The sequence below is a fragment of the Ochotona curzoniae genome, unplaced genomic scaffold (assembly GCF_017591425.1).
Source record: "Ochotona curzoniae isolate NIBS_2020 unplaced genomic scaffold, NIBS_Ocur_1.0 contig_2210, whole genome shotgun sequence".
In the NCBI taxonomy this organism is placed as follows: Eukaryota; Metazoa; Chordata; class Mammalia; order Lagomorpha; family Ochotonidae; genus Ochotona; species Ochotona curzoniae.
In genome coordinates this window covers 55,928,464-55,940,547 of record NW_024465369.1, presented here as the reverse complement: position 1 = coordinate 55,940,547, position 12,084 = coordinate 55,928,464, and the positions used below count along the sequence as shown (strand labels likewise).

Genomic DNA, 12,084 nt, shown 5'->3' with positions numbered 1-12,084 from the left:
TGCACCTGCAGTTCAGTTCTACCTTGTAGTTCTAGATAGGAAGGCTCCTTGGTACCAGCCACAGAAATGAGCAGAAAGGACTGAGGTCCAAGCCACTGGAGTGTCCTTCTGAGTGGAGGCAGGCAACCTGGTGCCTCAGAGAGGAGGGCAGGAGGTGGAGACTGCCTTGCTGTGTGGCCTTCTTAATCCAGAGCACCTGGATTTAAAAAGAGGCCCAGCTTCTCATCTTGCACCAAATTCCTCCAATCCTGGCTTCAAACTGGTTTGGAACACAGCCCACATTTCGACTTGCTTTTTCTGAAGTCTGATGGCTTTCATGTGAAAATCACAACAGCAGGCTGAGCTCAAGTCCACTGCACACACTGATGCAGCTCCAGAAATATAGCATGCATGGAGTTCACTCTCAGCAGAGCATTGGAAGTGGGCTTCCAGAGATCTCTCACTGCCCCTAACCTTTTCCTTATCTCATTGCAGAAATGCTTCCTCATAGACAAACATTGGGACAAGTTCAGTCTCTGCTCTAGTGAAAATGGTTATGTGAGGTGCTGCATCCACCAGCCCTGCCACCTCCCCATATTGTCCCTACTTACTCTTCAACTGTAGGATGATGCCACTGTATCTGCAGTAATGAGACAGATAAACTGAGGCCCAAAGAGGAAGGATGAATATCTCAGTGTCACTCAGAAATACATGGCAAAGCAGGAACCAAAAGCAAGTTCTCCTTGCTTGGAACACCTGTAAGTGTATAGTCTCCTTGATAAACTTGATCCTCCTAAATGTCTCCAGTTTGGATTGTCCATTAAAGTCCATGTTAGTGCACCCACCTACCCAGACACTTGCTGCAGGGGTTGGCTGGGAGAGTGATCCAGTATTTTCTGCTTTACATCCTCTGACAAGGCACTTGACATCTTCTGCTGGCATGGATGAGCTAGCTCTCACGTCCGCCGAGTGTATCTGAGTATGCTGTCCACTGCACAGATATCAGCAACTGAGGAAGCCCAGTCCCGATACATGCATACTAAAGTCAGACCACACATCCTATGATTTTCCCTGTGGCCAGATTCTGAGTCCAGCGATCCAGTCGGGGAGTCCCTCAAGAAACCTCAGACATGACTCTAAAGTGTGGCAGCCAGTGCAGGAACAGGTTCAGTCTGTTACCTGTGCCAGCCAACATACATACCTATGGATGTAGCTGCCTGGTTCCACCTCCAACCCCATCTCTCATGCGAACCAATGGATACTGTGGCCTAGCCAAGCCAGTGGGTGCAGCCTAGTTGAGGAGACACCTAATAACTCCCAGCAGGCCTACCCCCAGCCCCAGTTTTTGCATGTGATACAACCTAGCTGGGTTTGTCCTGCATCCCATCTGGCTTTTGTGCACACCCATAGGTGCTGCCATTTAGCTCAGCTTGACCCATCCTTAGGCTCAGCCAGCATGTATCTGATGGGTGCTGCCGCCTTGACCAGCCTGGCTTGCCCAGCCCTGGTTTTCATTCTCACCAGTGGGAACTGCAGTCCAGCAGGGGAGTTCCCACAGTTTCCCTACCAGGCATGCTCCTTGGAATCCCAGCACCATCTTGAGGGCCATCTCTTGCTGTTAAGGTGAAGACTCACAGTGTAGCCATTCATCAGGCCCCACACATTAACACCTGGCATTTCCCTTGATGTTGACAAAGCTGCTCTGTCTCCCTTGGTCCAGATGCTTCAGAGTTACCATCATTTCATTGTTTTCACAGTTATAATGCCTTCATCCATAGGCACCAGAACAAAGTGCTGGGGAGCTAGATCTCACCACCTCTCATGAAAGCAGACCCTAGAAGCAGCTACTCGCTTCACAAGGACTTAAGAACAAGTGCTAGGCCTCACTTGAGCTTCATATGCCTGTGGGGATGAGTATTTACACATGTGCTTGAGTGTATGTGTGTGTATGTGTGTGTGTGTGATTATTAAAATGGTACACATTTACAACAGGTTCAGAAAACAGTGTAGTGGGGTTAGGGGACAGGGAGGGAGAAAGAGGAGGAGAGGTGGGAGGAAATCCCTATGCCCATAAAACAATATCATGGAGAACAATTATTAAAAAAACCCAGAACAAAATAAAATAAAAACCAGCCAATGACTCTTCTCTCCTCTCCTCTCTTCTCTCCTCTCTTCTTCCTTTTCTTTCTTATAATCTTTGCTCCTTTTCTTATTCAAATATTTATTTATTCGTTTGAAATGCAGAAAAATCAGAGCAAGAGAGGATCTTACCTATTGATTCATTCTCCATATGGCAATTGCTGGCAGGTCTGCGTCAGGCTGATACCAGGAGCCAGAATCTCTGTTCTGGTCTCCCACATGGATAGCACAGGCTCAGAGTCTTAGGGTGCCTTCTGCTGCCTTACCAGATACACTGGCAGGGAGCTGGATTGGAAGCAGAGCAGGTAGGACTCAAACCAGTGCTTCTACATCATGCTGGATGCCACTGTCACAATTGGTGACTTAACCCACTACTGACACCACGTGAGCCCACGTGAGCCCACGTGAGCCCACGTGAGTCTTGACTTCAGTCTTCCTAGACTTTGGCATACAGCCCAAACCTTTCCTAAATCACCACAGCTCAAGCATCATTCCCCTTACTCTCATGCTCTCCATTCTCCCTCTCTGTGTCCCATTCTCCATGGCATGGATGTTTCTTTTCCTTTATATTTGCTTCCACGAGGCCTAAGGTATTACTTCTAGTTCACCACTGTACCCTCAGGCCTCGCATAGTGCCTAACATGGAGCTGATGCCCAGTAGGCACTGAATGACTGGAAAAGGTCTCCTAAGTCTGTAATGGCATTGACCTGGGCCTGTCTCACTGACTGCCTTCCCAGCCCCTTTGTCAGCCATCAGGAAGCAGCTCCAAACCTCTCCTCTCCTTTCTCTCAGTTACCAAGGCAACTACTGATCCAAATAATTGATTGTTTACTTTTTATTCAGTAAACCAGGAGTTGGGAAGCTTGTCTCTAATCCACCACTAATCGAATAATTTTTTTCATGTTTATGGCTCATTTTTTTCCAATTCAGTATTAGCCCCAGAGCTTAGAATAGTTAGTTGTATACCATACAATGATAAGCATAAATGGCAGTACGTATGTTAGGGGTTAGTCCTTAAAACACTTTTAAAGGAAGGAAACTTCAATGATTCATTCATCCATCTATTCAACAGTGGTGGTGCACACGCTACAATGGGAAGTGGTAGGAGTACAGTGGGAAGCAAGACTGACCACGTTCCTTTCTCTGAGGTATTTAAGGGTTAGTAAGACAATCAACATGCATTTAAACATCTATGACTGTAACAGGCATAGAACAGGAAAACCAGCCTTGTTTTGGGGGAATGGATCAGAGAGGGTATCCCTGAGAAAGGAACATCTAATCCTAAAAGATGGGAGGGAGTTGATTCTAGGCAAAGTGAGAATAGAGGCAGGCCAGAGGAGCAGGTGAAGGCATGGAACCTCCCACTGTCTGTTTCTTCTGAAGGCAAAATGAGACAGGGATTACTAACTGTAATTTGCCTGACTCCCCTACCAAACAGGACAACTTACAAAAATAAAGGGCACATGATTATCATTTATAAGAGCTTGGATGCTGCCCATGCACACAGAGAGTGTCATCATGGTGGTTTAAGATATTTATCAGAATAAACCCTTCAGTGTCAACATAGAACACAGGCATTTGAGGTAGAAGAATGGCTTTTAGAGTACTGCTGGTGGAGGGGGTGGTTATCGTACTGGGTTTCGGGGTTTCGATGACACAAAAGCACTTTGGATCAGGGTTCCAAACATATTGATGGCTGGGAAAGTGAAAACAGACACCAATTGGCTTTAGAGAAGCATTTTTTCCATCTTCTTCTTCTTCTTCTTCTTCTTCTTTTTTTTTTTCCCCAACCCATCTGAGCCAAGGACACCTTTGTTTAGTGTAGTCTTGTGAAGTGTAGACAAGTTGAGCACAGAAGGTTCTTGTGCCTTTGGCTTTCTCTCCTTCGGGAAACTGCAGAACCCTTTCGAGTGAACAAAGGCTGCCCACCATAAAGCTGGGATGCAGTGATTTTCTCCAAGATTTTCTGACTCTCAGAGATTATTCAAGTTACTTGCCAAAGGCAACCATTTTTTTTGTTTGTTTAATGAAAAAAGAAAACTGAATTTTCTCCTTTTAAAAAAAATTTTTAAAAAAGATTTATTTATTTTTGTTGCAAAGGCAGATCCACAGAGAAGGGGATACAGAGAGATTTTCCATCTGTTGGTTCACTCCCCAAGTGGCCACAATGGCCAGAGCTGAGTTGATCCCAAGCCAGGAGTCAGGAGCCTCTTCCAGGTCTCCCATGCAGGTGCAGAGTTCCAAGCTTTTGGCCATCCTCTGCTGCTTACCCAGGCCATAAGCAGGAGCTGAATAGGAGGTGGAGCAGCTGGGATAAGAACTGGTGCCCATATGAGATTCCAGGCGTGGAAGACAGGGATTTAACCACTGAACCACACCCATTGGCCCTTTATGTTTTATTTCTAAAGATTTATTTATGTGGATCACAGAGTGATACAGAGAAGAAGGTTCTCAGGTTGAAGCCCCTAATGGCCATGACAACCTGGGGCTGGGTCAGGCTGATGCCAGGAACCTGGAACTTCTTCATGATCTCCCACATGGGTGCAGGGTCCCAAGAACATGGCCCATCTTCTGCCATCTTCCCAAGTGTGTTATCAGAGAACTGTATTAGAAGCAGAGCTGCTGGGACTCAAACCAATGCTCATAAGGGATGTTGGTGTTGTAAGTGGCATCTTACCTTGCTTTGCCATGATGCTGGCTCCAATTTTTAAATGGCTTGTTCTGGTGAGTAAGTGAAACTCCACATATAGACCCAGGAGCTCCCATGTTTGTAACAGAAAAAGGATTTATGATTTATATCAAGAAATCCCAGAATGTACAAAAGAGTTAATATTAGAAGTGTCATTGTCCACCCCACCAAATGCGGGGAAATATCTGTAGCACATCTTATTGTTGACGTGAATGAAAAAGTACTGCCACTGCCTTGGTGTGGTTTTGAGCTCTTCAAAATTCATACACGGAATGCAGGTAAATAGACTGATAGTGGATGTGTTTTAGGAACCCAAGATTTTGGTTTGGTTATCACGTACCTATGTTCTAGGCTTTTGCCTCTTCAATGCTTTAAACCATGAGGTCCCTTTTCTTCCCCTCCCAGCTCCAATCTTTCTGCCTTTGTTGAACCTGACTACCATGGGGTCAGGAGAGCTCAATAAGCAGGCAGAGGTTTCCCCATGTTTGTGTGAGATGAGTGGGAGGAGTCAGGTCAGCTGAGGGCCAGGTGGTTTCCTTTACTTCCTTCAGCAGGGCCTGGCAGTCTTCCTGCTTCTTCTCTGCCAGGGGGCTGGATTTGGGTCATTGCACCTGCTAAAGCCAGTGACTGGGCTGCTTTAGGTTACTCCAGTCACTAGGCTGAATGGAGCCCAGTGAGCAACTGACCAATTGAAAACAAAACAAAACAAAACAAAACAACAACAACAATAAAAACAACCTAAGGGAGCCTGTTGTAGATTAAACTATATTCTAAGTGTGATCTGATTTGGAAATTGGATCTTTGTAGATATTATCAGGTTGAGATAAAGTGACCCAGTTTCAAGGTTTCCTTGTAAGGTGAGGGAGATTTTGAGGCATTTAGGGCCGTGGAGAACAGATGGCCATGTGAAGATGGGGACAGAGATCAGAGGGCTTGAGTCAGCAAGAAGGGCTGCTTGCTCAGAGCCTTTGGAAGGAGTGACATGATTAAATTGCAGCCCCTCCGGATCACTTTTGGAGGTACAAAGGAAACAAATCAGCTATTGAATAATCTAACAGATGGAGAGGATTGTGGTTAAAACTCAAATTAGACACCTGTAGAACAAAGTGTGGTTACCAGATTTCAGCACAGAGCAAAGGGAAACAGAAGTAGAATCAGGAAGCTGAGGGTCAGAGGCATAGAATCTTCCTGCATGGGACATCATGTGTGAATCAGGCAGCTATTGGAGGCAGAGACAGCTACAGGAAAAGCCACTGATAAACACTGGAAAAGCTTTCCTTGGAGGTGGAGTGTCGGAGTCTAATGATTGGGAGAGTCCTCAAGTCCCAGGCTGCTCTGAGAAGAGAGGACACCCTTCTGGGTGTTACTGACGCCACATCTGAAGTTCAAGGATAGAGGGATCCTGAAGGCATTAGGCTAAAAGATCCAGTTTCCCATAAGGAAAAAGAATCACCGGGCATTCAACTTTTTAGCTTCTTGGTGGACACTGGAGGGGAGCAGACTGATATTTGCTGAAGAGATCCTGTAACTGGAGCAAAATAGCAAAACTGTCTTCAGGGGCAAAAATCCACCCCACCTGAGGGGAAAAACCAAACAAAAACCCACTCAGCTCAGCAAGGAATAGAAGTCTAAATGGAGAAAGGTAGACTATTTGGGAAGGTTTAATGCAAATCCAGTTAATAGCCTAGTGCTAAAATATGTAACTATGACAAGCTAAAGTTCAGGGATGGCTAGAGTGAGGGAGGGAAGGTGAAATAATTAGGAAAGTATTAATTGACTGGAGTAAGGGGTGAAAGAATGGGAGAAGAAGATGAAGCAGGAAACCAGGGGGAAATAAATTTGTTGTGTGTGGTAAATATTTGCTGTTTTGTTTCCAAGTAGTGCTAGACAAGTAAATCTGGTTGATATATAAATGAACAACTTGTTAGCAGAAATAAACAACTAGTAGTATAACAACTTCCAAATTAACAAGGAGTAGAATTATACATTGCTTTAAAGCAACAAAAGGGGAAATACGGAAACCATATCGTAAAACAGGTAATAGATACACAATTTAAATTATAAATGTGATGAAATAAATATATAGGTGAGAAGTAAAATTCTGTCATTTAAATAAAAGTAACATTGTGAGTTGTAGGAAATGTGAATGAAATGGGCTATCCCATTTAAAAACAATGACTAAGGTTGAGAGTTGTAGTACAGCCAGTTAAGCTGGCTCCTGGGATCTCTCCATCCCACACTGGGTGCCAGGATCAAGTCCTGCCTCTATTTCTGATCTGCCTTCCTACTAATGTATCTGGGAGGCATCGGAGATGGTCCAGGTACTTGGGTTCTGAAAACCCATGTGAAGATGCAGTTGGCTCTTGGCTTTGGCTTGACCCAGCCCCAGCTGTGGGTATTTGGAAAATGAGCCAGTGGATGGAAGCTCGCTCTGTTTCTGTTTCTCTGTCACTTTTTATTTGCTTTGTTTTGAAGTCCAGAAGTCCTTTGTTTTTTTCTTTCACGTTTATTATGCCATGAATTCCTAGGGAACGGGCTCTGAGAGCTCAGGCTCCTTTCTATTGGTTCTGACAGAGTGGGCTGCTCTGGGTGGATGAGACAGCTTTAGTTGCATCCAGGGATCTTTCTCTTTGATTTCCCTTTTTTTCGGATCATTTTTCTTTACCCTTTTTAGGAAGCCATCTCTGCTCTCAGCTCTTGGCGTGTTTAATATGCTCAGCATGGACATCTATTCGCTTGGCATGAATCTTGCTCTTGTTTGTTCACAAAATGGCAACAGCATACCTGGTAACACTGTAGATCTTCTCAGTTTTCCCATGATAACATTTATGGGGCATTCCTTTTTGGACAGTAGCCATTGCCTGAATGTCTACAATGTCACCTTTCTTGTAAATGTGTATGTATGTGGCCAAAGGAACAACTCCATGTTTCCTGAAAGGCCTGGAGAACATGTGACAGGTGCCTCTCTTTCCCATCATCTTGGAGAATTACTGGAAGATGGCGGCTCCAGCTGAAAGGTTACTTTGTCTTTCACATAAATAAATAAAAATGATGACTGGCAGATTGAAATAGAAAAAAAGAACTCCTAACCTAAATATATACTATATATAAGAAAAAATTCACTGTAATAAAAGGGAGAATGAATATATAGACAGGGAAAGAAGATAGCATGTTAATGTACCCAATAAGATAACTTACTACCTGGGGCTAGTACAGTGGCTAGTACAGCATACTGATCCTCTGCCCTGTGACACTGGTATCCCATATGGACAATGATTTGTGTCTTGGTTGCTCCTTTTCTGATCTCTGCTTGTGGTCTGGGAAAGCAGCAGAGGATGGTCTAAGTCATTGGGACTTTGCACCCGTGTTGGAGACCTACAAGAAGCTCCTGGCTTCCAGCTTCAGACCAGCTCAGCTCTGGCCATTGCAAATCAGTTGGGGAGTGAACCGCCAGATGGGGGCTGTCTTTTTCCCCATCTCTACTTCTTTGGTTGTGAAATCTGCCTTTCAAATAAAATTAGATTTTTTTAAAAAGATAACTCCCTAAAGAAAAGAAGATTAAAATTCTATAACTGAATAAAGAATAGGAACAAATGAGCTTACAGTTGGATTAGTGTAATGGTTAAGATAATGGCAATGTTAATTGTGAAATTAAGTAAAAAGAGAGTAATAACTTAATAAGATGGTTTACAAAGACCAATAATGAAGATCAAAATGAAAGCATAAAAAGTAGAGTTGGAAAAGTGCTTCATCCATGATTGGTCCATAATCTAGAATATTTCAGAATAAAAAAAAGACCTTCAAAGTGGTGGTACCTGCTCATGAAACAAAATTTACACAGATAGGTATACAATGTTCTTAGGTGAATAGCTAATATGAAAAGTCAGTCCTTTCAAAATTAGTCTACAAATTTAATATATTTCTAATCAGAATCTAACTAAATTTTTAGGGGAAATTGGGTAAAATGAGTTTTTGAGTAGGAAATTAAATAGTTCAGAAGAATGTGAACAATAAGAACAGCCAACAAGAACTTGCCATGATACTCATATTAATGTGGGGTTGGTGTAAGATAGACCATGAGATCAGATAAATGCATTGGGGACTTGAAATAGATCCCAGTGTGTACATGACTTTAACCAACAGCAGAGTGATGGTACTCTTTGTAGTAAGTGAATTAAATGACTGACCTGATGAGGAATAAATTTCTTTGTAATAAATTTGGGGAAATATTAGCTACCAAGTAGCTCTTCGCACTATAATCAGCACTTAGACATTCATCCTCATGACTTTTCAGGATACATTCATGTTTTCTTCCAATTCCGCTTACGAGCCTGTCTCTGTTAACTCAGGGCTCAAAGCTATAGAGCTCTGCAGAAAGTCAGCTTGAACATTTCCGCATGATCACTTATGCACAGAAAGTCAATTTTGGGGCGCTAGTGTCAATCCCAGATAATGAAACTCAGGCAAGAGACTTTCCTCTGAGGCTTTATTTGTAATTAATAACAGCACCTGCCACAGTGTGGTGATAAGTGAGTTTAATCAAACACATTTGAATAAGTAAGAAAAACAGGCAGCCAACCTATAATACAGAATTTCTAGGGCAAATATGGTTGTAAAAATATCAAAATGTTGCCATATATATGAGTAAATTGTATATTCATTTGAAAAAAAATCATTCTTTTCTACTAAGGTAATTCATTCAACATATAATGAAATGTGATTTGCTACTGATACCTAGGTAAGATTTTCATGTAAACAAGTTCACAAATGAGGATGAATAAGGGACACATCTGTGTGGTGGACATGGTGGTGAGCTGCCCAGATCCCCTGGGGGAAGGGCTTGTGCCCAGCTGGGGAGGGGTACCAGTGTATGCCTCCAGCTGCCAGCTCCTTCAGTTAGCTGTTGCAGGGCGGGAGCTTGCTTCTTCAAGGTCATGTCCTTCCCAGGCAGTTCCATCAGTCACTGTGATCCTCGTCTTGAGAGGTGTGGGGCGCACTTGAGCCTGGACAGGGCAACTCTGGGGAGCAGCGCTTGTTTTGTTCATCTTCTCCCTCAGCCCAGTTCTACTTCACTTTTCCTTTTCAGGGTACCAATGCCTAAGAAGCCTCCTGCTCCCCAAACTCTGTCTCAGTTTCTGGAGACCTCAACTCCTAACACCACATGTTGTGACAGTGTGAAGAATATGGCCAGTCTAAATCATAAGGATCACGCTAAGTACCAGGCACAGAGAGAGGATTTAAAGGTGTTGTCTTTCCAAGAAGAAGCATGCATCTTCAAGCCTTCTTTTTGACCATTCCCCAAACCTAAGTGTGTGTGTGTGTGTGTGTGTGGGTGTGTGTGTGTGTGTTTGTAGGTTCAAGACACTAACTAGTAATCAGATCCATCCCTACTGCCATGGAATGAACTTCATTTCTTCAGCTTTGGTCAGGTGACACCAAACCGTTCCACTGTAAGTTTTTGACACAGAAGTGAATCTTTCATGGCCCTGTGGGCATTTTAACTTGAAAAGAGAAACACAGTCAGTGTAGCAAATTATTTGTCTTTTGACCATCTTTTACTGAACCCACAATTTAGCAGCAGTCATGATGAGTGGCTACCAGTCAACAGCACTAGCAGTTTTACTCTGAATATGAAGAATAATGTGTATCCTGCATCATTTACAGCTCTTGCATCATTTACGGCTCTTGATCATTTACTGCCTCCAGCAGTTAAAAGTATTGCTGCTTACACTTGTAACTCAACTTTCACTGTAATAACATTTAAAAATTAGACAGTGATAGATAATTGTCTAAATTAGTTATCTGGATTAAGGGTGTAGTATAATAGACACAATAAATTAGAAACTTAATTTTTAAAGATATTAAAATATTAATCCTATGTTTGTAGCCTGCCATCCCTTGAAATGTATTTTTTTTCTCTCACCCTAGTTCTTAAAGTTAATTAAAAACTGTAGGGGTTATCAGTGTTATTTTGTAACAACGTAATTTCTGTGTTATCCAAGGCCTTACCCCACAGTCTACGAAGTAGAACACTTTGTAATTAATTTATGCTTGTGGGAGATATGACTTCCATTCTACCGCAGGAAGAACAAGCCAGTGATCCTGACTTGTTCAGTGAGTTCTTGTTGCTTACTTTCAGGGCAATCTAGGTTATTGAGTGGCTCTGAATAGATACACACACACACACACACAAACACACACACACACACACACACACACACTCCTCTTGGGAGAAGAGATGTTGATTGGCAGGTTTTGGCTTTTCCCTTGCAAAGAAGCTTTATTATTATTATTTTCTGAACTGCCAAAGGTTTAGTGTTTACTGATTAAGAGCATGACTGAGCAAGTTCTAAGATACCATATTCAGGAAACTGTGGGGGTAGCAGTGGGGAAAATCACTCTGTGAACTAACTAATGTAGTATGTGATAAGACACGCACTTGGCGATGTAAAAACTGCCTACATGCAGTAGTGCGCTGCAAAAAGCCATTCAGCCTTCTCTTGGCTTGAAAGCTCTCATGACGCAGGTTTCGGTATAAATTGCTCGCAACCTTCCGATCTTCTGTGCGACAGGGATTTTGTTTGTACGTCCCAGCTTTTCTACCCCAGCCTGTGTTGTGAGGTCTGTGATGTTTTGCCTCATTTCTTCGATGTGTTTGCTCATATCATTATTTCTCCCCATGACTGAACTGACAATATGTACCTGACACGTCTTGCACCTGTTGCAGAAGTGTCTTTACTCCCGAGATAAGACCCTGCACCGTCTATGGGGGGGGGGGGTGGTGTTCAGTTTCTTGGCCATTTTCCCAGTGTCCTGGCCATTTGGTGGTGGTGTCTCAGACTGCTGCCTACACTTGCGTTTGTCTGCGTAGATGCCACAAGTTTCACTTTTCTAGTGCCAGCCTCTCTTCTCCTCATGCACTCATAAATAATTGCTGCACCTGATTCTCCCTTCACAACATTGCCAGAAAGAATTAGAATATGTAGAGCTTTAAAAATTCAGGGATTGAAGATTTAGTGAACAAATACCTGACAAGCAATGAATTTATTTGTGTTTTCAAATTCCACAGGGACTGAACATCTTCTCTGGCATTTCTGTTGCAAAAGATAATGCCAAGCTATGACATCATCAAGCACAAGCCTTGAGGGTCTTGTGAACCTTTGATAGCAAAGGTAAGGTGGGACTCATTTTGCTGTTTAGACTCTAAGCTCAAACAAGAGACTCAAGGACATGTTTTGTGCTGCTGTAACAAAATATCTGAGGGCTGGGAACTGTA

The 12,084-nt window shown here is 43.1% G+C and overlaps 1 pseudogene; it reads right to left on the bottom strand.

The window, feature by feature from the left end:
* Positions 1-7,317: 7,317 nt before the first annotated feature.
* LOC121150548 lies at positions 7,318-7,786 on the bottom strand (annotated as a pseudogene).
* Positions 7,787-12,084: the final 4,298 nt, after the last annotated feature.